Genomic DNA, 25,955 nt, shown 5'->3' with positions numbered 1-25,955 from the left:
ACCCCTGTTCTGTTGCATTAGCAAGCTTCCGGAGTGCTCCTGTCGTATAGAATGGAACCCCTGTTCTGTGGCATTAGCAAGGTGCAGGAGCGCTCCTGTCGTATAGAATGTAATCACTGTTCTGTTGCATTAGCAAGCTGCAGGAGGGCTCCTGTCGTATAGAATGTAATCCCTGTTCTGTTGCATTAGCAAGCTGCAGGAGGGCTCCTGTCGTATAGAATGTAATCACTGTTCTGTGGCATTAGCAAGCTCCAGGAGTGCTCCTGTCGTATAGAATGTAACCCCTGTTCTGTGGCATTAGCAAGCTGCAGGAGAGCTACTGTCGTATAGAATGTAATCACTGTTCTGTGGCATTAGCAAGCTGCAGGAGTGCTCCTGTCGTATAGAATGTAACCCCTGTTCTGTGGCATTAGCCAGCTGCAGGAGTGCTCCTGTCGTATAGAATGCAACCCCTGTTGTGTTGCATTAGCAAGCTGCAGGAGCGCTCCTTTTGTATAGAATGCAACCCCTGTTCTGTGACATTAGTCAGCTTCAGGAGCGCTCCTGTCGTACACAATGTAACCCCTGTTCTGTGGCATTAGCAAGCTGCAGGAGCGCTCCAGTCGTATAGAATGCAACCCCTGCAGGAGCACTCCTGTCATATAGAATGTAAACCCTGTTCTGCGGCATTAGCAAGCTGCAGGTGCGCTCCTGTCGTATAGAATGTAATCACTGTTCTGTTGCATTAGCAAGCTGCAGGAGCACTTCTGTGTTATAGAATGTAACTCCTGCTCTGTGGCATTAGCAAGCTGCAGGAGCACTCCTGTCGTATAGAATGGAACCCCTGTTCTGTTGCATTAGCAAGCTTCAGGAGCGCTCCAGTCGTATAGAATGGGACCCCTGTTCTGTGGCATTAGCAAGCTGCAGGAGCGCTCCTGTCGTATAGAATGTAGCCCCTGTTCTGTGGCATTAGCAAGCAGCAGGAGCGCTCCTGTCGTATAGAATGCAACCCCTGTTCTGTGGCATGAGCCAGTTGCAGGAGTGCTCCTGTTGTATAGAATGCAACCCCTGTTGCGTGGCATTAGCAAGCTGCAGGAGCGCTCCTGTCGTATAGAATGGAACCCCTGTTCTGTTGCATTAGCAATCTGCAGGAGCGCTCCTGTCGTATAGAATGCACCCCCTGTTCTGTGGCAATAGCAAGCTGCAATAGCGCTCCTGTTGTATAGAATGCAACCCCTGTTCTGTTGCATTAGCAAGCTGCAGGAGTGCTCCAGTTGTATAGAATGTAACCCCTGCAAGAGCACTCCTGTCATATAGAATCTAACCCCTGTTCTGTGGCATTAGCAAGCTGTAGGAGCACTTCTGTCGTGTAGAATGTAATCACTGTTCTGATGCATTAGCAAGCTACAGGAGCGCTCCTGTCGTAAAGAATGTAATCACTGTTCTGTTGCATTAGCAAGCTGCAGGAGCGCTCCTGTCGTATAGAATGTAACACCTGTTCTGTGGCATTAGCCAGCTGCAGGAGCGCTCCTGTCGTATAGAATGCAACCCCTGTTCTGTGGCATTAGCAAGCTGCAGGAGTGCTCCTGTTGTATAGAATGGAACCCCTGTTCTGTTGCATCAGCAAGCTGCAGGAGCGCTCCTGTCGTATAGAATGCAACCCCTGTTCTGTGGCATTAGCAAGCTGCAGGAGCGCTCCTGTCGTATAGAATGCAACCCCTGTTCTGTTGCATTAGCAAGCTTCAGGAGCGATCCTGTCGTATAGAACGTAACCCCTGTTCTGTGGCATTAGCAAGCTGCAGGAGCACTTCTTTCATGTAGAATGTAATCACTGTTCTGTTGCATTAGCACGCTGCAGGAGCACTCCTGTTGTATAGAATGCAACCCCTGTTCTGTGGCATTAGCCAGCTGCAGGAGCGCTCCTGTCATATAGAATGTATCCCCTGTTCTGTGGCATTAGCAAGCTGCAGGAGCACTTCTTTCATATAGAATGTAATCACTGTTCTGTTGCATTAGCACGCTTCAGGAGCGCTCCTGTTGTATAGAATGTAACCCCTGCAGGAGCACTCCTGTCCTATAGAATGTAACCCCTGTTCTGTGGCATTAGCAAGCTGCAGGAGCGCTCCTGTCGTATAGAATAGAACCCCTGTTCTGTGGCATTAGCCAGCTGCGGGAGCGCGCCATTTGTATAGAATGTAACCCCTGCAAGAGCACTCCTGTCATATAGAATCTAACCCCTGTTCTGTGGCATTAGCAAGCTGTAGGAGCACTTCTGTCGTATAGAATGTAATCACTGTTCTGATGCATTAGCAAGCTACAGGAGCGCTCCTGTCGTAAAGAATGTAATCACTGTTCTGTTGCATTAGCAAGCTGCAGGAGCGCTCCTGTCGTATAGAATGTAACACCTGTTCTGTGGCATTAGCCAGCTGCAGGAGCGCTCCTGTCGTATAGAATGCAACCCCTGTTCTGTGGCATTAGCAAGCTGCAGGAGTGCTCCTGTTGTATAGAATGGAACCCCTGTTCTGTTGCATCAGCAAGCTGCAGGAGCGCTCCTGTCGTATAGAATGCAACCCCTGTTCTGTGGCATTAGCAAGCTGCAGGAGCGCTCCTGTCGTATAGAATGCAACCCCTGTTCTGTTGCATTAGCAAGCTTCAGGAGCGATCCTGTCGTATAGAACGTAACCCCTGTTCTGTGGCATTAGCAAGCTGCAGGAGCACTTCTTTCATGTAGAATGTAATCACTGTTTTGTTGCATTAGCACGCTGCAGGAGCACTCCTGTTGTATAGAATGCAACCCCTGTTCTGTGGCATTAGCCAGCTGCAGGAGCGCTCCTGTCATATAGAATGTATCCCCTGTTCTGTGGCATTAGCAAGCTGCAGGAGCACTTCTTTCATATAGAATGTAATCACTGTTCTGTTGCATTAGCACGCTGCAGGAGCGCTCCTGTTGTATAGAATGCAACCCCTGTTCTGTGACATTAGCCAGCTGCAGGAGCGCTCCTGTCATATAGAATGTAACCCCTGTTCTGTGGCATTAGCAAGCTTCAGGAGCGCTCTTGTCATATAGAATGTAACCCCTGTTTTGTGGCATTAACAAGCTTCAGGAGCGCTCCTGTTGTATAGAATGTAACCCCGCAGGAGCACTCCTGTCGTATAGAATGGAACCCCTGTTCTGTTGCATTAGCAAGCTTCAGGAGCGCTCCAGTCGTATAGAATGCAACCCCTGCAGGAGCACTCCTGTCATATAGAATGTAAACCCTGTTCTGCGGCATTAGCAAGCTGCAGCTTCGCTCCTGTCGTATAGAATGTAATCACTGTTCTGTTGCATTAGCAAGCTGCAGGAGCACTTCTGTGTTATAGAATGTAACTCCTGCTCTGTGGCATTAGCAAGCTGCAGGAGCGCTCCTGTCGTATAGAATGGAACCCCTGTTCTGTTGCATTAGCAAGCTTCAGGAGCGCTCCAGTCGTATAGAATGCGACCCCTGTTCTGTGGCATTAGCAAGCAGCAGGAGCGCTCCTGTCGTATAGAATGTAGCCCCTGTTCTGTGGCATTAGCAAGCCGCAGGAGCGCTCCTGTCGTATAGAATGCAACCCCTGTTCTGTGGCATGAGCCAGCTGCAGGAGCGCTCCTGTTGTATAGAATGCAACCCCTGTTCTGTTGCATTAGCAATCTGCAGGAGCGCTCCTGTCGTATAGAATGCACCCCCTGTTCTGTGGCAATAGCAAGCTGCAGGAGCGCTCCTGTAGTATAGAATGCAACCCCCGTTCTGTTGCATTAGCAAGCTGCAGGAGCGCTCCAGTTGTATAGAATGTAACCCCTGCAAGAGCACTCCTGTCATATAGAATATAACCCCTGTTCTGTGGCATTAGCAAGCTGCAGGAGCACATCTGTCGTATAGAATGTAATCACTGTTCTGATGCATTTGCAAGCTACAGGAGCGCTCCTGTCGTAAAGAATGTAATCACTGTTCTGTTGCATTAGCAAGCTGCAGCTTCGCTCCTGTCGTATAGAATGTAATCACTGTTCTGTTGCATTAGCAAGCAGCAGGAGTACTTCTGTCGTATAGAATGTAACCCCTGTTCTGTGGCATTACCAAGCTGCAGGAGTGCTCCTGTCGTTTAGAATGGAACCCCTGTTCTGTTACATTAGCAAGCTTCAGGAGCGCTCCTGTTGTATAGAATGTAACCCCTGCAGGAGCACTCCTGTCCTATAGAATGTAACCCCTGTTCTGTGGCATTAGCAAGCTGCAGGAGCGCTCCTGTCGTATAGAATAGAACCCCTGTTCTGTGGCATTAGCCAGCTGCGGGAGCGCGCCATTTGTATAGAATGTAACCCCTGCAGGACCACTCCTGTCATATAGAATGTAACCCCTTTTCTGTGGCATTAGCAAGCTCCAGGAGCTCTTCTGTCGCATAGAATGTAATCACTGTTCTGTTGCATTAGCAAGCTGCAGGAGCACTTCTGTCGTATAGAATGTAACCCTTGTTCTGTGGCATTAGCAAGCTGCAGGAGCGCTCCTGTCGTTCAGAATGGAACCCCTGTTCTGTTGCATTAGCAAGCTCAGGAGCGCTCCTGTCCTATAGAATGTAACCCCTGTTCTGTGGCATTAGCCAGCTGCGGGAGCGCGCCATTTGTATAGAATGTAACCCCTGCAGGACCACTCCTGTCATATAGAATGTAACCCCTTTTCTGTGGCATTAGCAAGCTCCAGGAGCTCTTCTGTCGCATAGAATGTAATCACTGTTCTGTTGCATTAGCAAGCTGCAGGAGCACTTCTGTCGTATAGAATGTAACCCTTGTTCTGTGGCATTAGCAAGCTGCAGGAGCGCTCCTGTCGTTCAGAATGGAACCCCTGTTCTGTTGCATTAGCAAGCTCAGGAGTGCTCCTGTCGTATAGAATGCAACCCCTGTTCTGTTGCATTAGCAAGCTGCAGGAGCGCTCCTGTTGTATAGAATGCAACCCCTTTTCTGTATCATTAGCCAGCTGAAGGAGCACTCCTGCTGTATAGAATGTAACCCCTGTTCTGTGGCATTAGCAAGCTTCAGGAGCGCACCTGTCGTATAGAATGTAACCCCTATTCTGTGGCATTAGCAAGCTTCAGGAGCGCTCCTGTCGTATAGAATGTAACCCCTGTTCTGTGGCATTAGCAAGCTTCAGGAGCGCTCCTGTCGTATAGAATGTAACCCCTGCAGGAGCACTCCTGTCATATAGAATGGAACCCCTGTTCTGTTGCATTAGTAAGCTTCAGGAGCGCTCCTGTCGTATAGAATGTAATCACTGTTCTGTTGCATTAGCAAGCTGCAGGAGCGCTCCTGTCGTATAGAATGCAACCCCTGTTCTGTTGCGTTAGCAAGCTGCAGGAGCGCTCCTGTTGTATAGAATGCAACCCCTGTTCTGTGGCGTTAGCCAGCTGCAGGAGCACTCCTGTCGTATAGAATGGAACCCCTGTTCTGTTGCATTAGCAAGCTTCAGGAGCGCTCCTGTCGTATAGAATGTAATCCCTGTTCTGTGGCATTAGCAAGCTGCATGAGCACTCCTGTCGTATAGAATGTAATCACTGTTCTGTTGCATTAGCAAGCTGCAGGAGGGCTCATGTCGTATAGAATGGAACCCCTGTTCTGTTGCATTAGCAAGCTTCCGGAGTGCTCCTGTCGTATAGAATGGAACCCCTGTTCTGTGGCATTAGCAAGGTGCAGGAGCGCTCCTGTCGTATAGAATGTAATCACTGTTCTGTTGCATTAGCAAGCTGCAGGAGGGCTCCTGTCGTATAGAATGTAATCCCTGTTCTGTTGCATTAGCAAGCTGCAGGAGGGCTCCTGTCGTATAGAATGTAATCACTGTTCTGTGGCATTAGCAAGCTCCAGGAGTGCTCCTGTCGTATAGAATGTAACCCCTGTTCTGTGGCATTAGCAAGCTGCAGGAGAGCTACTGTCGTATAGAATGTAATCACTGTTCTGTGGCATTAGCAAGCTGCAGGAGTGCTCCTGTCGTATAGAATGTAACCCCTGTTCTGTGGCATTAGCCAGCTGCAGGAGTGCTCCTGTCGTATAGAATGCAACCCCTGTTGTGTTGCATTAGCAAGCTGCAGGAGCGCTCCTTTTGTATAGAATGCAACCCCTGTTCTGTGACATTAGTCAGCTTCAGGAGCGCTCCTGTCGTACACAATGTAACCCCTGTTCTGTGGCATTAGCAAGCTGCAGGAGCGCTCCAGTCGTATAGAATGCAACCCCTGCAGGAGCACTCCTGTCATATAGAATGTAAACCCTGTTCTGCGGCATTAGCAAGCTGCAGGTGCGCTCCTGTCGTATAGAATGTAATCACTGTTCTGTTGCATTAGCAAGCTGCAGGAGCACTTCTGTGTTATAGAATGTAACTCCTGCTCTGTGGCATTAGCAAGCTGCAGGAGCGCTCCTGTCGTATAGAATGGAACCCCTGTTCTGTTGCATTAGCAAGCTTCAGGAGCGCTCCAGTCGTATAGAATGGGACCCCTGTTCTGTGGCATTAGCAAGCTGCAGGAGCGCTCCTGTCGTATAGAATGTAGCCCCTGTTCTGTGGCATTAGCAAGCAGCAGGAGCGCTCCTGTCGTATAGAATGCAACCCCTGTTCTGTGGCATGAGCCAGTTGCAGGAGTGCTCCTGTTGTATAGAATGCAACCCCTGTTGCGTGGCATTAGCAAGCTGCAGGAGCGCTCCTGTCGTATAGAATGGAACCCCTGTTCTGTTGCATTAGCAATCTGCAGGAGCGCTCCTGTCGTATAGAATGCACCCCCTGTTCTGTGGCAATAGCAAGCTGCAATAGCGCTCCTGTTGTATAGAATGCAACCCCTGTTCTGTTGCATTAGCAAGCTGCAGGAGTGCTCCAGTTGTATAGAATGTAACCCCTGCAAGAGCACTCCTGTCATATAGAATCTAACCCCTGTTCTGTGGCATTAGCAAGCTGTAGGAGCACTTCTGTCGTGTAGAATGTAATCACTGTTCTGATGCATTAGCAAGCTACAGGAGCGCTCCTGTCGTAAAGAATGTAATCACTGTTCTGTTGCATTAGCAAGCTGCAGGAGCGCTCCTGTCGTATAGAATGTAACACCTGTTCTGTGGCATTAGCCAGCTGCAGGAGCGCTCCTGTCGTATAGAATGCAACCCCTGTTCTGTGGCATTAGCAAGCTGCAGGAGTGCTCCTGTTGTATAGAATGGAACCCCTGTTCTGTTGCATCAGCAAGCTGCAGGAGCGCTCCTGTCGTATAGAATGCAACCCCTGTTCTGTGGCATTAGCAAGCTGCAGGAGCGCTCCTGTCGTATAGAATGCAACCCCTGTTCTGTTGCATTAGCAAGCTTCAGGAGCGATCCTGTCGTATAGAACGTAACCCCTGTTCTGTGGCATTAGCAAGCTGCAGGAGCACTTCTTTCATGTAGAATGTAATCACTGTTCTGTTGCATTAGCACGCTGCAGGAGCACTCCTGTTGTATAGAATGCAACCCCTGTTCTGTGGCATTAGCCAGCTGCAGGAGCGCTCCTGTCATATAGAATGTATCCCCTGTTCTGTGGCATTAGCAAGCTGCAGGAGCACTTCTTTCATATAGAATGTAATCACTGTTCTGTTGCATTAGCACGCTTCAGGAGCGCTCCTGTCGTATAGAATGTAACCCCTGTTCTGTGGCATTAGCAAGCTTCAGGAGCGCTCCTGTCGTATAGAATGTAACCCCTGTTCTGTGGCATTAGCAAGCTTCAGGAGCGCTCCTGTCGTATAGAATGTAACCCCTGTTCTGTTGCATTAGCAAGCTGCAGGAGCGCTCCAGTTGTATAGAATGTAACCCCTGCAAGAGCACTCCTGTCATATAGAATCTAACCCCTGTTCTGTGGCATTAGCAAGCTGTAGGAGCACTTCTGTCGTATAGAATGTAATCACTGTTCTGATGCATTAGCAAGCTACAGGAGCGCTCCTGTCGTAAAGAATGTAATCACTGTTCTGTTGCATTAGCAAGCTGCAGGAGCGCTCCTGTCGTATAGAATGTAACACCTGTTCTGTGGCATTAGCCAGCTGCAGGAGCGCTCCTGTCGTATAGAATGCAACCCCTGTTCTGTGGCATTAGCAAGCTGCAGGAGTGCTCCTGTTGTATAGAATGGAACCCCTGTTCTGTTGCATCAGCAAGCTGCAGGAGCGCTCCTGTCGTATAGAATGCAACCCCTGTTCTGTGGCATTAGCAAGCTGCAGGAGCGCTCCTGTCGTATAGAATGCAACCCCTGTTCTGTTGCATTAGCAAGCTTCAGGAGCGATCCTGTCGTATAGAACGTAACCCCTGTTCTGTGGCATTAGCAAGCTGCAGGAGCACTTCTTTCATGTAGAATGTAATCACTGTTTTGTTGCATTAGCACGCTGCAGGAGCACTCCTGTTGTATAGAATGCAACCCCTGTTCTGTGGCATTAGCCAGCTGCAGGAGCGCTCCTGTCATATAGAATGTATCCCCTGTTCTGTGGCATTAGCAAGCTGCAGGAGCACTTCTTTCATATAGAATGTAATCACTGTTCTGTTGCATTAGCACGCTGCAGGAGCGCTCCTGTTGTATAGAATGCAACCCCTGTTCTGTGACATTAGCCAGCTGCAGGAGCGCTCCTGTCATATAGAATGTAACCCCTGTTCTGTGGCATTAGCAAGCTTCAGGAGCGCTCTTGTCATATAGAATGTAACCCCTGTTTTGTGGCATTAACAAGCTTCAGGAGCGCTCCTGTTGTATAGAATGTAACCCCGCAGGAGCACTCCTGTCGTATAGAATGGAACCCCTGTTCTGTTGCATTAGCAAGCTTCAGGAGCGCTCCAGTCGTATAGAATGCAACCCCTGCAGGAGCACTCCTGTCATATAGAATGTAAACCCTGTTCTGCGGCATTAGCAAGCTGCAGCTTCGCTCCTGTCGTATAGAATGTAATCACTGTTCTGTTGCATTAGCAAGCTGCAGGAGCACTTCTGTGTTATAGAATGTAACTCCTGCTCTGTGGCATTAGCAAGCTGCAGGAGCGCTCCTGTCGTATAGAATGGAACCCCTGTTCTGTTGCATTAGCAAGCTTCAGGAGCGCTCCAGTCGTATAGAATGCGACCCCTGTTCTGTGGCATTAGCAAGCAGCAGGAGCGCTCCTGTCGTATAGAATGTAGCCCCTGTTCTGTGGCATTAGCAAGCCGCAGGAGCGCTCCTGTCGTATAGAATGCAACCCCTGTTCTGTGGCATGAGCCAGCTGCAGGAGCGCTCCTGTTGTATAGAATGCAACCCCTGTTCTGTTGCATTAGCAATCTGCAGGAGCGCTCCTGTCGTATAGAATGCACCCCCTGTTCTGTGGCAATAGCAAGCTGCAGGAGCGCTCCTGTAGTATAGAATGCAACCCCCGTTCTGTTGCATTAGCAAGCTGCAGGAGCGCTCCAGTTGTATAGAATGTAACCCCTGCAAGAGCACTCCTGTCATATAGAATATAACCCCTGTTCTGTGGCATTAGCAAGCTGCAGGAGCACATCTGTCGTATAGAATGTAATCACTGTTCTGATGCATTTGCAAGCTACAGGAGCGCTCCTGTCGTAAAGAATGTAATCACTGTTCTGTTGCATTAGCAAGCTGCAGCTTCGCTCCTGTCGTATAGAATGTAATCACTGTTCTGTTGCATTAGCAAGCAGCAGGAGTACTTCTGTCGTATAGAATGTAACCCCTGTTCTGTGGCATTAGCAAGCTGCAGGAGCGCTCCTGTCGTATAGAATAGAACCCCTGTTCTGTGGCATTAGCCAGCTGCGGGAGCGCGCCATTTGTATAGAATGTAACCCCTGCAGGACCACTCCTGTCATATAGAATGTAACCCCTTTTCTGTGGCATTAGCAAGCTCCAGGAGCTCTTCTGTCGCATAGAATGTAATCACTGTTCTGTTGCATTAGCAAGCTGCAGGAGCACTTCTGTCGTATAGAATGTAACCCTTGTTCTGTGGCATTAGCAAGCTGCAGGAGCGCTCCTGTCGTTCAGAATGGAACCCCTGTTCTGTTGCATTAGCAAGCTCAGGAGTGCTCCTGTCGTATAGAATGCAACCCCTGTTCTGTTGCATTAGCAAGCTGCAGGAGCGCTCCTGTTGTATAGAATGCAACCCCTTTTCTGTATCATTAGCCAGCTGAAGGAGCACTCCTGCTGTATAGAATGTAACCCCTGTTCTGTGGCATTAGCAAGCTTCAGGAGCGCACCTGTCGTATAGAATGTAACCCCTATTCTGTGGCATTAGCAAGCTTCAGGAGCGCTCCTGTCGTATAGAATGTAACCCCTGTTCTGTGGCATTAGCAAGCTTCAGGAGCGCTCCTGTCGTATAGAATGTAACCCCTGCAGGAGCACTCCTGTCATATAGAATGTAACCCCTGTTCTGTGGCATTAGCAAGCTTCAGGAGCGCTCCTGTCGTATAGAATGTAACCCCTGCAGGAGCACTCCTGTCATATAGAATGTAACCCCTATTCTGTGGCATTAGCAAGCTTCAGGAGCGCTCCTGTCGTATAGAATGTAATCACTGTTCTGTTGCATTAGCAAGCTGCAGGAGCGCTCCTGTCGTATAGAATGCAACCCCTGTTCTGTTGCGTTAGCAAGCTGCAGGAGCGCTCCTGTTGTATAGAATGCAACCCCTGTTCTGTGGCGTTAGCCAGCTGCAGGAGCACTCCTGTCGTATAGAATGGAACCCCTGTTCTGTTGCATTAGCAAGCTTCAGGAGCGCTCCTGTCGTATAGAATGTAATCCCTGTTCTGTGGCATTAGCAAGCTGCATGAGCACTCCTGTCGTATAGAATGTAATCACTGTTCTGTTGCATTAGCAAGCTGCAGGAGGGCTCATGTCGTATAGAATGGAACCCCTGTTCTGTTGCATTAGCAAGCTTCCGGAGTGCTCCTGTCGTATAGAATGGAACCCCTGTTCTGTGGCATTAGCAAGGTGCAGGAGCGCTCCTGTCGTATAGAATGTAATCACTGTTCTGTTGCATTAGCAAGCTGCAGGAGGGCTCCTGTCGTATAGAATGTAATCCCTGTTCTGTTGCATTAGCAAGCTGCAGGAGGGCTCCTGTCGTATAGAATGTAATCACTGTTCTGTGGCATTAGCAAGCTCCAGGAGTGCTCCTGTCGTATAGAATGTAACCCCTGTTCTGTGGCATTAGCAAGCTGCAGGAGAGCTACTGTCGTATAGAATGTAATCACTGTTCTGTGGCATTAGCAAGCTGCAGGAGTGCTCCTGTCGTATAGAATGTAACCCCTGTTCTGTGGCATTAGCCAGCTGCAGGAGTGCTCCTGTCGTATAGAATGCAACCCCTGTTGTGTTGCATTAGCAAGCTGCAGGAGCGCTCCTTTTGTATAGAATGCAACCCCTGTTCTGTGACATTAGTCAGCTTCAGGAGCGCTCCTGTCGTACACAATGTAACCCCTGTTCTGTGGCATTAGCAAGCTGCAGGAGCGCTCCAGTCGTATAGAATGCAACCCCTGCAGGAGCACTCCTGTCATATAGAATGTAAACCCTGTTCTGCGGCATTAGCAAGCTGCAGGTGCGCTCCTGTCGTATAGAATGTAATCACTGTTCTGTTGCATTAGCAAGCTGCAGGAGCACTTCTGTGTTATAGAATGTAACTCCTGCTCTGTGGCATTAGCAAGCTGCAGGAGCGCTCCTGTCGTATAGAATGGAACCCCTGTTCTGTTGCATTAGCAAGCTTCAGGAGCGCTCCAGTCGTATAGAATGGGACCCCTGTTCTGTGGCATTAGCAAGCTGCAGGAGCGCTCCTGTCGTATAGAATGTAGCCCCTGTTCTGTGGCATTAGCAAGCAGCAGGAGCGCTCCTGTCGTATAGAATGCAACCCCTGTTCTGTGGCATGAGCCAGTTGCAGGAGTGCTCCTGTTGTATAGAATGCAACCCCTGTTGCGTGGCATTAGCAAGCTGCAGGAGCGCTCCTGTCGTATAGAATGGAACCCCTGTTCTGTTGCATTAGCAATCTGCAGGAGCGCTCCTGTCGTATAGAATGCACCCCCTGTTCTGTGGCAATAGCAAGCTGCAATAGCGCTCCTGTTGTATAGAATGCAACCCCTGTTCTGTTGCATTAGCAAGCTGCAGGAGTGCTCCAGTTGTATAGAATGTAACCCCTGCAAGAGCACTCCTGTCATATAGAATCTAACCCCTGTTCTGTGGCATTAGCAAGCTGTAGGAGCACTTCTGTCGTGTAGAATGTAATCACTGTTCTGATGCATTAGCAAGCTACAGGAGCGCTCCTGTCGTAAAGAATGTAATCACTGTTCTGTTGCATTAGCAAGCTGCAGGAGCGCTCCTGTCGTATAGAATGTAACACCTGTTCTGTGGCATTAGCCAGCTGCAGGAGCGCTCCTGTCGTATAGAATGCAACCCCTGTTCTGTGGCATTAGCAAGCTGCAGGAGTGCTCCTGTTGTATAGAATGGAACCCCTGTTCTGTTGCATCAGCAAGCTGCAGGAGCGCTCCTGTCGTATAGAATGCAACCCCTGTTCTGTGGCATTAGCAAGCTGCAGGAGATCTCCTGTCGTATAGAATGCAACCCCTGTTCTGTTGCATTAGCAAGCTTCAGGAGCGATCCTGTCGTATAGAACGTAACCCCTGTTCTGTGGCATTAGCAAGCTGCAGGAGCACTTCTTTCATGTAGAATGTAATCACTGTTCTGTTGCATTAGCACGCTGCAGGAGCACTCCTGTTGTATAGAATGCAACCCCTGTTCTGTGGCATTAGCCAGCTGCAGGAGCGCTCCTGTCATATAGAATGTATCCCCTGTTCTGTGGCATTAGCAAGCTGCAGGAGCACTTCTTTCATATAGAATGTAATCACTGTTCTGTTGCATTAGCACGCTGCAGGAGCGCTCCTGTTGTATAGAATGCAACCCCTGTTCTGTGACATTAGCCAGCTGCAGGAGCGCTCCTGTCATATAGAATGTAACCCCTGTTCTGTGGCATTAGCAAGCTTCAGGAGCGCTCTTGTCATATAGAATGTAACCCCTGTTTTGTGGCATTAACAAGCTTCAGGAGCGCTCCTGTTGTATAGAATGTAACCCCGCAGGAGCACTCCTGTCGTATAGAATGGAACCCCTGTTCTGTTGCATTAGCAAGCTTCAGGAGCGCTCCAGTCGTATAGAATGCAACCCCTGCAGGAGCACTCCTGTCATATAGAATGTAAACCCTGTTCTGCGGCATTAGCAAGCTGCAGCTTCGCTCCTGTCGTATAGAATGTAATCACTGTTCTGTTGCATTAGCAAGCTGCAGGAGCACTTCTGTGTTATAGAATGTAACTCCTGCTCTGTGGCATTAGCAAGCTGCAGGAGCGCTCCTGTCGTATAGAATGGAACCCCTGTTCTGTTGCATTAGCAAGCTTCAGGAGCGCTCCAGTCGTATAGAATGCGACCCCTGTTCTGTGGCATTAGCAAGCAGCAGGAGCGCTCCTGTCGTATAGAATGTAGCCCCTGTTCTGTGGCATTAGCAAGCCGCAGGAGCGCTCCTGTCGTATAGAATGCAACCCCTGTTCTGTGGCATGAGCCAGCTGCAGGAGCGCTCCTGTTGTATAGAATGCAACCCCTGTTCCGTGGCATTAGCAAGCTGCAGGAGCGCTCCTGTCGTATAGAATGGAACCCCTGTTCTGTTGCATTAGCAATCTGCAGGAGCGCTCCTGTCGTATAGAATGCACCCCCTGTTCTGTGGCAATAGCAAGCTGCAGGAGCGCTCCTGTAGTATAGAATGCAACCCCCGTTCTGTTGCATTAGCAAGCTGCAGGAGCGCTCCAGTTGTATAGAATGTAACCCCTGCAAGAGCACTCCTGTCATATAGAATATAACCGCTGTTCTGTGGCATTAGCAAGCTGCAGGAGCACATCTGTCGTATAGAATGTAATCACTGTTCTGATGCATTTGCAAGCTACAGGAGCGCTCCTGTCGTAAAGAATGTAATCACTGTTCTGTTGCATTAGCAAGCTGCAGGAGCGCTCCTGTCGTATAGAATGTAACACCTGTTCTGTGGCATTAGCCAGCTGCAGGAGCGCTCCTGTCGTATAGAATGTAACCCCTGTTCTGTTTGCATTAGGAAGCTGCAGGAGCGCTCCTGTCGTATAGAATGCAACCCCTGTTCTGTGGCATTAGCAAGCTGCAGGAGTGCTCCTGTTGTATAGAATGGAACCCCTGTTCTGTTGCATCAGCAAGCTGCAGGAGCGCTCCTGTCGTATAGAATGCAACCCCTGTTCTGTAGCATTAGCAAGCTGCAGGAGCGCTCCTGTCGTATAGAATGCAACCCCTGTTCTGTTGCATTAGCAAGCTTCAGGAGCGATCCTGTCGTATAGAACGTAACCCCTGTTCTGTGGCATTAGCAAGCTGCAGGAGCACTCCTGTTGTATAGAATGTAACCCCTGCAGGAGCACTCCTGTCATATAGAATGTATCCCCTGTTCTGTGGCATTAGCAAGCTGCAGGAGCACTTCTTTCATATAGAATGTAATCACTGTTCTGTTGCATTAGCACCCTGCAGGAGCGCTCCTGTTGTATAGAATGTAACCCCTGTTCTGTGGCATTAGCCAGCTGCAGGAGCGCTCCTGTCGTATAGAATGTAACCCCTGTTCTGTGGAATTAGCAAGCTTCAGGAGCGCTCTTGTCATATAGAATGTAACCCCTGTTCTGTGGCATTAACAAGCTTCAGGAGCGCTCCTGTCGTATAGAATGTAACCCCGAAGGAGCACTCCTGTCGTATAGAATGGAACCCCTGTTCTGTTGCATTAGCAAGCTTCAGGAGCCCTCCTGTCGTATAGAATGGAACCCCTGTTCTGTTGCATTAGCAAGCTTCAGGAGCGCTCCTGTCATATAGAATGTAATCACTGTTCTGTTGCATTAGCAAGCTGCAGGAGCGCTCCTGTTGTATAGAATGTAACACCTGTTCTGTGGCATTAGCCAGCTGCAGGAGCGCTCCTGTCGTATAGAATGTAACCCCTGTTCTGTTGCATTAGCAAGGTGCAGGAGCGCAGCTGTCGTATAGAATGTAACCCCTGTTCTGTTGCATTAGCAAGCTTCAGGAGCGCTCCTGTCGTATAGAATGTAACCCCTGTTCTGTGGCATTAGCAAGCTGCAGGAGGGCTCCTGTCGTATAGAATGGAACCCCTGTTCTGTTGCATTAGCAAGCTTCAGGAGTGCTCCTGTCGTATAGAATGGAACCCCTGTTCTGTGGCATTAGCAAGCTGCAGGAGCGCTCCTGTCGTATAGAATGTAATCACTGTTCTGTTGCATTAGCAAGCTGCAGGAGGGCTCCTATCGTATAGAATGTAATCACTGTTCTGTGGCATTAGCAATCAACAGGAGCGCTCCTTTCGTATAGAATGTAACCCCTGTTCTGTGGCATTAGCAAGCTGCAGGAGAGCTACTGTCGTATAGAATGTAATCACTGTTCTGTGGCATTAGCAAGCTGCAGGAGCGCTCCTGTCGTATAGAATGTAATCACTGTTCTGTTGCATTAGCAAGCTGCAGGAGCGCTCCTGTCGTATAGAATGTAATCACTGTTCTGTTGCATTAGCAAGCTGCAGGGGTGCTCCAGTCGTATAGAATGTAATCACTGTTCTGTTGCATTAGCAAGCTGCAGGGGCGCTCCAGTCGCATAGAATGTAACACCTGTTCTGTGGCATTAGCAAGCTAAAGGAGCGCTCCTGTCGTATAGAATGTAATCACTGTTCTGTTGCATTAGCAAGCTGCAGGGGCGCTCCAGTCGTATAGAATGTAACCCCTGTTCTGTGGCATTAGCAAGCTGCAGGAGCGCTCCTGTCGTATAGAATGCAACCTCTGTTCTGTGGCATTAGCAAGCTTCATGAGCGCTCCTGTCGTATAGAATGCAACCCCTGTTCTGTGGCATTAGCTAGCTGCAGGAGCGCTCCTGTATTATAGAATGTAACCCCTGTTCTGTGGCATTAGCCAGCTGCAGGAGCTCCCAGTGAGTTATCTGGAATAACTTTGCATTGGTACTGCCTGAAACACTGGTGCCAAAAAGGGATGCAAAAAATGTAGAAGCGGATGCGAACAAGCGAAATTCACTCAGAATTTCATTCAACACATCTGTTGACGTCTGCGAAATGTAGTTGTTACCTCTCCTCCTTTGTTTCTTAGCCTCATTACCAACGCCCCTTCCCCTGTTCTTCAACTTACCATCAGAATTATTATAATGCAATTCATCAACAAGATGCCAAGGGTGCGAGAGTTCATTTTTAAAACTCGGCAGTTCTGAAAGATCAGCAACCGTCCTTCTATGGGTTGAGGTGTGCCATACTTTCCTTTGGAGACAAGTATTCGGCACCCAATAGTTCTGCAAAAAAAATTGTATTGAACGATAATCTGGCAACAGAGATGGCATGGGTGGGGACAGAGCTGGCATGGGTGGGGACAGAGCTGGCATGGGTGAGGACAGAGTTGGCATGGTGGGGACAGAGTTGGCATGGGTGGGGACAGAGCTGGCATGGGTGGGGACAGAGCTGGCATGGGTGAGGACAGAGTTGGCATGGTGGGGACAGAGCTGGCATGGTTGGGGACAGAGTTGGCATGGGTGGGGACAGAGCTGGCATGGGTGGGGACAGAGCTGGCATGGGTGAGGACAGAGTTGGCATGGTGGGGACAGAGCTGGCATAGGTGGGGACAGAGCTGGCATGGGTGAGGACAGAGTTGGCATGGTGGGGACAGAGCTGGCATGGGTGGGGACAGAGCTGGCATGGATGGGGGCAATTTCTGAATGTGGCACAACATGTGCCGGTGTGTTCAAAGTAACGAGGGAGCAAGAGCCGGCACAACATGGTGGCAGCCACAGGCCCAGCACACGTCCATGATGGTGGAAGCAGAGGTGTTGCTGGGGGGGGGCTGAGGGGGCTATATCCCCGGGTCTTTTGGTTGTAGCCCCGGATAGAACCTCAGGGTTAACAACCAAAAAGGCGAGCTAGCCCCCAGTCCTGACAGTCCCAAAATTAGCATAGCCTGGATCTTTTCAAGACCTAGCCACACCCCTGGGTGGAAGTCCCGTCCCCCATGTTCTGGTGCAGTCTTCATTTCCCCCACTGGAATTGCGCGGTGCTGTGTGATCTGAAACATACAGAAGGTCGTGTAAGCTTGTCAATTCATATTGGTGCTTTGTGGTCACTGATCCAGGTGAGGACATGCACACGCCCCTCCCATATCTTCAAATAAGATGCTCATATCCACCTCCACTTCATACCCAAACCCCACCAAAACCCTTGCCATGCAGCTCATAAAACCAGCAACCACTTATCTTTGTAGAATACCGCCCCCTCCACGTGCATGTATGGCCTTTTCCTACACCAGGGTATTGTGTGTCCCTCCCCGTCCAGGCAAGTGACCGTGTGGTTCCTCGTGAATGTAAACTCCCCTCCTCTCGACCCCTCTTTCTCCTAATGCAGCAGTATGTACTAGTGTCAGGATCATCATGTACTACCCCCCCTTCCATCCACTGCACCGTTAGTGTTCATCCATGGAAAAGACCTGTAACCTCACACAATGCCATGTGATGCAAACAATGTGCCATTTGCGCCTGCACCTACCCTGGAATAAATGTTCGTGATTCTCCCATTGAGTGTGGAAAAAGGGAGAATATGTGACATGTTCCATTAACTCTCTCTCTCCCCAGTGTCGCCATGTGCTTGTACCAGTTGTTACAAGAATTGGTGTGAGGCCGGCCCCCATCCTGGTGCAAAAACAATGCAGAAGGTGAAACATCCCTCTTTGCCCTCGCCATATGAGTGTCAGTAGCTTGTGGCACATTAGAACTCTCCCCACTACTATACACAAAATGCCAATTCCCAATAACAAAAAGGAAAAGAAATAAAGAAAGAAAGAAAAAAAAAAAGAACACAATGCACATGTCAACACTTTCCCTCCCTGCTGCTTCAGAAATCCCTGAAAATAGTCTGTCCTCTTAAAGCTACACAGCAAGGACCAAAATAAAACGCTAAAATGACGGGCACTCCCCCTGTTGTTACCCCCCCCTTCTTCCAGGGACGACATTTCTCCAAAATGCCAGGGGTAGCGGAAGTGATATAACACGACCCTTGACCCCTGATGACATCACAGGACGTGATGTCATTTGACCCCACCCTGAAGTGATATCGCGTGAAGCGATGTAACATACCTTTCACCCGTTGACAAAACGGGACGTGGCATCACATAGCATTGTACACTGCGAAAAATATGGTTACAATATCACTATAATGTGATGTACATTTCTCTTGGCCCACTTCCTGCTCCCATCTGCAAGGCTAAGAAGCTTGGGGTTATCTTCGACTCCACGCTATCCTTCTCTCCTCACATCCCCGACATCTCCAAGAAGTCACACTACCAGCTGCACCTCCTCAGAGGTATTCTTCCTTTCCTCTCCTTCCCCCAGAAGCTCACTGTCTCCAGAGCCCTGGTTCTCTCTAAGCTGGACTATTGTAACAGCCTCAATCTAAATCTTCCTGCATCTACTCTCCGCCCTTTGCACCTCATCCAGAACAAGACTGTGAGACTTGTCCTTGGCCTCAAGCCCAGGGATCGTATCTCTCCAGGACTGAAATCACTGCACTGGATCCCAGTGTCTGCGAGGATTAAGTTCAAAATCCTCTGCATTGTCCACAAGGCCTACTGGGGCCGAAATACCTTCAACTCTCTCTTCCCAAATATCTTCCTTCTCGAGCTCTTCGCTCATCTGCCTCCAACTCCCTCAGTGTCAGTCGCTTCTCAAAGCAACGAGCTGGTGGTAGATCTCTCTCTTCGGCAGGGGCCTCCCTCTGGAATAGCCTTCCTGCCTCCCTGAAACTTGAGGAGAATCATCTCCGGTTCCGTAAGCACCTCAAAACCTTCCTCTTTGCTTCCGCTTTCTCCCCCTCTCTCCACGGCTGAATCTGCACTGTCCAAAACTACCTGCCTACCCTGTCTGATTCGGGCATAGGCAACCCAGTTGCACACCTGCACTGCTTTCCCTGGCAACCCTGTACTAAGGGACTGTTTCTGTCTCCCTACAGTCCCCCTACCAGCACTTATGTCTGCACTTACCTTGCACTTGCCACCATATGGCTGTTTTGTTATCTTATTTATTTGATCACCCCTTGTACTGCACTTTCCCCTCCTCGCACTTTTCCCGTTCCCCCCTCCCATGAACTTGAGCAATCTGAATGACACCTGGCCTAGTAGGATCATTGTCTGTCGTCCCTTGTTTCACCCCCCCTATGCCTCGTTGCGCCTTGAAACACTTGTGTATAGGCGCGTTATAAATGCCATATCATATCATATCATATCATACAAGAATGGACTGCCGTATGCATCGTTAAGATCAGTGTGTATAGGCCCATATTACCAAATTACTATGCTTTACTAAGGGCTTTATATAAATAAAATATACACCAAATATCACCCAACCTGTGCTGGTACTCATTTATCGACTTCAGAAGGAGGATAGGCTGAGTTGAGGCATTTAAGAACAGACTAAATCAGTGACTCAGCCCCTGAAGTGTGCCTGAAATAAACCTTTAATGAGTCTAGTAATTATTGTATTTTTTTTTCTTATTTAGGGTCAGTGCTGAAAGTGTTAGACCTGTGGCACTCCTGTTCTTATTTGTCTTCTTTTTTTTAAGGGGCCTGAACAAGAAAGTCAGCCACTCCAGAAGTAAAGAGCCACATCGTGCTGGCCTCAGTCCAGGAGCTTGCATTACAAAAAAAATGTTTTTTTTTTAGGGTCGCAAGGGAGATAACAGAGGTCGCAAAGGAGACCTCAGAGGTCGCAGTTACGACCTCTGGTGACCCCTAAATGACGTCCCTCCCTTCTTCTCCTGGAGGGGTGCTGTGCTTTTGTCCTTGCACACATGTGTGAGATGAATCCATTGGCAGCGACCTTCAAATTTAACAGCACTCGGGGTGGCGTAGATAACGGTGTATGGCCCCGAAGAAATGGGTCTGGTTCCACTTCTTCCTAGTTAAGCTCCTCATCAAACCCCTATCGCCCGGGAACAGTTGCTGCAGTGGCTCTAGGTTCTGTTCTTCTTGCTCTGGTTGTTCCTTAGTGAATGGTTGTGCCGGCCGGTATAGTCAGCACTGTGAGAAACCTGAAGGTGTCTCACCCGCCAGTCCCAGGGGATCTGTCATCCAGGTGGCCAGGACATGGCCATCACTTTTGGATCCAGTTCCTGGAGGTGGACCAGTGCGGGCGGATCACCTGGATGGGGGGTCCTCGGGAAGTGCCGGGTGGGACACCGAAAGGTGAGATGCAGTATCCCCTTAATTGTAACACCTTTTCCCCATCCTACTAGGTAGGATACCTAGGAAGTCAGCCCCCCCCCTTTTTCCGACATGAACACGTTCTCTCGGACAGTTCACCATGAACGGCAACAGACTAACACCAGCGCCATATACCTGACATGTCCCAACACAAAGGTCAGGCAATTACTGATAATTACACATACCTGACTTCCATCACACTTCCCCACACGGAAAAAAGGCGGAGCACGAAAGCACACTCTGAGCGAGGCAAAACACCGGAGGAAGCAGCAGTTCCAAGATGGCAGTTTAATACAAGGAGAATGACGGCGAGACCAGAAAGAGTTGCAAGGAGGGAATTGCCCATGGCCTTTTCAGAGGAAGAAAAGTGTTACTTTCACGAGCCATTGAGGATAAGAAACATAAAACAGGGAATTAAAGCTGAAGAATGGTGCATTGTGTGTCGAAAGTACCCAGGGCTTTCGCACATCGACGGCCGAGGCAGGGATGAGTGATTGCCACTGTGGTACTGTCTTTGGCTCCGACAACAAAGCCGCTCCATGAGATATCATAGAAACACATTAATTTCATGCTCCGATTTTAGCCCCACTTTGACACACCGCAAATAGCATATACATCTTGCCTCCGTGTGTCACAGTTTAGGTTTGAGGTCCCCACTCCTTTTGTCAAGCTGTGCTCTCTTGTCAGTTCCCTCATGTCTTCCATTTGATGAAATTCCTGCCAATGAGTGGCTAACGGGAGTCGGTGATCTTGCTTACTTAGGGTTGCCATATGTTTCCCGCTTCTCGTTCGGAGCTGTCTAATGGTAATCCCCACATATAGTTTCTGACAGACACATATGATGGCATGAACCACATGGTCTGTTTGACAGTTAATAAAGTCTTTGATTTATTGGTTTGATGAGAGCACAGCTTGATAATGAAAATTGCTTTTGTCAAAATGTATGCTGTATGTACACTTGTTTACAGGTACCATGAGAGGTCTGCCAGATTCATATATCTTAATTCTTATACAGAATTGCGGACCAGAGGATTATACCTGCACTAATTAATTTCCATATGCAATTAGTTACCATATCATTTGCAATCCCCTAGTGAATGTGCATTATTGGGACTCAAGCATAGCTATGCAGTGGACAAGCACACACTGTTTATATATTACACGGCCCATGGTAGTGGCCGTGTAGTTATGGTTAAGTTGCTAATCCCATAGGAAGAGCACTTTTTGGGTGGCATATAACTTCGCTCTCCCTGCATGAATCCTCACCAAACCTTGCAATAATATTATATGACCCACTCTGAATCATTTTGCAAAGTTTGGTGAGGTTTGGTGCAGGGGGAAAAAAGTTATAGGGGGGTCCCAAAATTTATTTTTTTCCCATAGACTGAATGGGGGAAAAGCTTTGCTCACGCCTACAGCCCAAACCGCTAGACAGATTTTCACCAAATTTGGAGCAGGAGCAGCGGCTTGGTCCTGGAAGCGTTCTTTTGTAAATTTGGTGAAAATCCGTCCAGTCATTTTTTTAAAAATGACCAAAATGTAGGTCACAAAAAATGTGTGATATCTATGTCCGCTCCGCTGACACACTTCCCTGTTCGTTCCGTGGACAGGACACCGATTGGCTAATCAGCTTGCATCATGTCCGCGGACATGTGACATTTTCGCTGATTGGCTAGAATGAAGCGTGAGGTGCGTCATATTGTTTTGATGCGCCTGCCATCTTGGACAGCGCAGTGACGAACGGGAGGGAAATACAAATTTGGGGACTGTGTTGGTGTGTAAGAGTGCTTGGGGAGGGTGGGGGAGTAAGAGATGGGTGAAATGCTGTATTTGTTTAGGGGGCCGGCGCCCCTGATGTGTTCGCCATGTCCGCGGTCACCGTGCATAAAAAATGCAGTAGCCCATATAGCAGAGTTAAAATGTTTGATTCTATGGGTGTGATCTATGGGTGTGATATGCTGCGGTGGTTGTGGCCAGGGCCTAGAGTCTTGGGTGCATGGCCGAAGTACAGTACATTTCTTTCTTTGTTTTCAGTGTGTATTTGTTGTTTCTTGCTAATGTTCTATCTGTTGGCTTGTTGCAGATTGTTAGATACCTGTTGGCGAATTCTAACTGGTTATAGTTTTTTATTTATATTTTCAAGTTGGTCATCTATCTGTTGGGTTGTTGCAGATTTTTGGGGCAGTTAGATACCTGTTGGTGTATTCTAACTGTTTATTTCTTGTTATATTTTAGTGGTATTGATTTATTTGTTTGGTTGTTGCAAAATCTTGGGGCAGTCAGATACCTGATGGCGTATTCTAACTGTTTATTTCTTCTTATATTTTAGTGGTATTGATTTATCTGTTTGGTTGTTGCAAAATCTTGGGGCAGTTAGATACCTGATGGTGTATTCTAACTGTTTATTTCTTCTTATAATTTAGTGGTATTGATGTATCTGTTTGGTTGTTGCAGAATCTTGGGGCAGTTATATAGTTTTCTAATTGAAGTTTTATTAATGTGTATGCACGGATTCGTTATTAAATTTTGGTTTTAATAATATTAAATAAGCATTTATAAGATTTGCAGGTAATCTCTGCTTTAGAGTAATGGTACTATCATTACATTCAAACCATCCATAATTCTTTTTTGTATATGCAGTGTAGTGGCATGCATTGGCTGTGGCTCCTGTGTGGTAGATTATACCTATTGTTGTGAAGGTGTTCTTACCAAGTGATACTTGACCATGTGTGAATCCAGTCAGCTTGCAGTTGTTTTTGGTACCATCTGCATTGTAACGTAAAAGCATTAGTATTACGTATTTACTATGTGTTTGTATTTGTAAGGTGGAGCGATTATCTGAATTGCAGGTAGTACATAATCTACCATGGTTTGCATTTTGTACAAGTTGCTGAAATGGAACAGATTCACAGTTAGGTATGGATAAATACACAAAGTGTTCATTAGGGATTTGTTCCTGTGCCACAATGTTTCAGAGAGTGCATGTATGTTTCCACATGTATGAAATCTGGAAGATTTCATTTATAGGTATGTTTTTGTTTTCCAATACTTGTAGTAAGTACATTAGAAATTCTTGTGGATCTTCTTGTGAGCTTATAGAGTATTTCACCATTCCAGCACAGTAGTCCAATTCGTGTCTTATTCCATCCATGAACACTGTATGTGTTGTCAGGATTGTTGCTTGCATTTCTATGAAGGACTAACATTTGCAAACACAATTGGTCTGTATTGTGTAGGTAAATGTTGTCAACAATTGGTGGCAATGGGTATAGAATATTTATTACTACATTTGTGTAGCAATTTACACAATTTATATTTATAAATTTGAATGGACCAGATAGTTCTGTGTCCAAGTCATTTCTTCGGAGTGTGTGTTGCTTCTTTGAAGAAGTACCTGAGTTACTTTGAGTAGTAGATTCTTCTTTGGTTGTAGTAATTGATGAAGTATTAGCTTCTTTTAATCTCTTTGGAGGATTTGCAGTGAGATCCTGTTGAATTTCTGTTTGAAGTAGTTTTCTTTTACAACGTTTTCCTTTTTCTGGAACAGGATAGGTTTTTAGATGGGGGTGTACAGTGAACGTAGTCTATTATATTCTAAAATGCAAGGAATATCAGCGTTTACTCTACTTGCATCAAAGTTGATTAGAAGTAGACCGTCAAGTGTACGTAAGCGTGATAGTGCTACGTAGCTCATGACTTCTTTAAAGACTGTGTTCCCAATATCTCTCAATGCTTTATCTAGGGTAAGACCTTGTGATTTGTGAATGGTGACTGTGTATGCTAGAGTTAGAGAAAATTGCTCTCTGCGTACATACATGTCTTTGAAAAGAAGGAATCGAGCTGTTGAGCGTCCTATCCTTTTTACTTCTGATAGTTTGTCAAAGAGAATATTGACAAACTGAATGTTGTTGTCATGTGGGTATGTTTGAAAGCCAACAACTGTACCAAGTTCTCCAATAACTAGTCCTTGGTCCACGTCAAGGTTACGTTTAAGCATTACTCCACAGTTTAAAGATAATTTTAATATTTTCTCCAAACCAGCTGCTTGAAGATAGAGTTTTCAAAGGTAATTAGTCTTGTTGTGGCTTGTTGACACATGGGTAGTGTCATACCATGTACGTCCAGTTTGTCTGTGCAGCAAATTTCAATTATTGGTTGCATTTCTTTTTTCAACATTATTTCATTCCATTTTGAACAGCTTGCAAGTGTTGGCATCAAGGACATACAATTGACATTTTTGTGTGCTAATTGTTCCATGACATCAGTAGCACAATGGGTATGGCCATACAGTGCATGGATGTGCCGGGTTTTTAATATTGTTTGTGCTTCTTGAGATAGTACACCAACCCTAACACTTTTTAAAATGTTGGCGTACGTGAGGTCTGCAGACTGGCACATGTTTCTGGTAATTCTCTGTATTGGAAATGTTGCCAAAGGTTGACATTCCAATGCTGCCAACAGTTTTACGGAAGAATTTGTGTCCTAAGGTTTTAAAAATAGGTTCACCTTTCAATTGTGTCAAGTGAAGAAGATCTCCAAAAACAATAATGTGTTTTCCTGCAAAGAGCTCTAGTTTGTTTTGAGTACTTCTTGTAATCTGAGGTGAATCAAAGCCAACATTAGGTTGGAGAACATGCTCACTTCATCTATTATTAGAATTTTCATTTGTTTTAACACTCTGCGTAGTTCCATTGCAGCTTCTGTAGAATGTTTGTAATATTCTAATTTGTTTTAGTGTTCTACTGGAAGGAGAAGTAATCGGTGTAAAGTGACACCGCCTATGTTGTAGGCAGCTAAACCTGTGGGGGCAGTTACAACAGCTGACAGTTTGTTCTTTGTCAATTGTTGAAGGAACTTGCTGATGATTTTGATTAAGAATGTTTTGCCTGAACCAGCTTGACCACTGACGTATAGTAGTATAGGTTTGTAATTTTGGCAGTTACATTCTTTATTTTCATGTTGTACACCATGTGCAATTTCTTTTGTTACTTCTTGAAAAATGCTACGCTGCTCATTGTTCAGTTTTGATTGCAGTACAGTTAAGTCTTCTGTATCTTCTTCATAGTGACACATGGTGTTTTCTACTTCTGTCATAGCTAATTCTGCCTCATTTGTTATTAGTGGCTGTCCCAGTGGTTCTTGGCTTCCTGTTATAGAAGGTTGACTACTGTCGGGAGTGTACTTATCTAGGGTTGTAGGTCATTTGGTCGAATCAAAATGGTCGACAGGACAAATGGTCGACACCAAAAGTATGACAGGTCAAATGGTCGAATTTTTTTTTTGTTTTTTCACATTTTTGTTTTTGTTGGGGGGGTCTCCCCAACCCCCTTTTTTTGCTAAAAACCCCTTTTTTTTCCCTAAACGAAAACCTAAAAAATATATATATACATTTTAAAAAAATTCGATCATTTGTCCTGTCGACCAAATTGTGTCGACCATTTGTCTGTCGACCATTTGGCTGTCGACCATTTGACTAGACACCCTTATCTAGTTGGGCCTTGAGTTCTTCTATGTGTTGCTGTTCATTTTGCAACATTGTTTGGTACTTTGTAAAGTTTAAATCGGTTATAGTGCTTTCATTTGCTTTGAAAGCGTCTTCATAGGAGTCATAGATATCTAGTAACTCTTCTTCTTTTCTCCATGGATTATAAAGTTGTAGCAGGGACATGCAATATAGTTCTTTATGTTGAGGAGTTTTTAAGACAATT

This window comes from Ambystoma mexicanum, chromosome 2q (assembly GCF_040938575.1).
Source record: "Ambystoma mexicanum isolate Mex_15411 chromosome 2q, UKY_AmexF1_1, whole genome shotgun sequence".
Lineage (NCBI taxonomy): Eukaryota > Metazoa > Chordata > Amphibia > Caudata > Ambystomatidae > Ambystoma > Ambystoma mexicanum.
The sequence above is the reverse complement of the archived record's forward strand: the minus strand, read 5'-3'. Positions refer to the sequence as shown.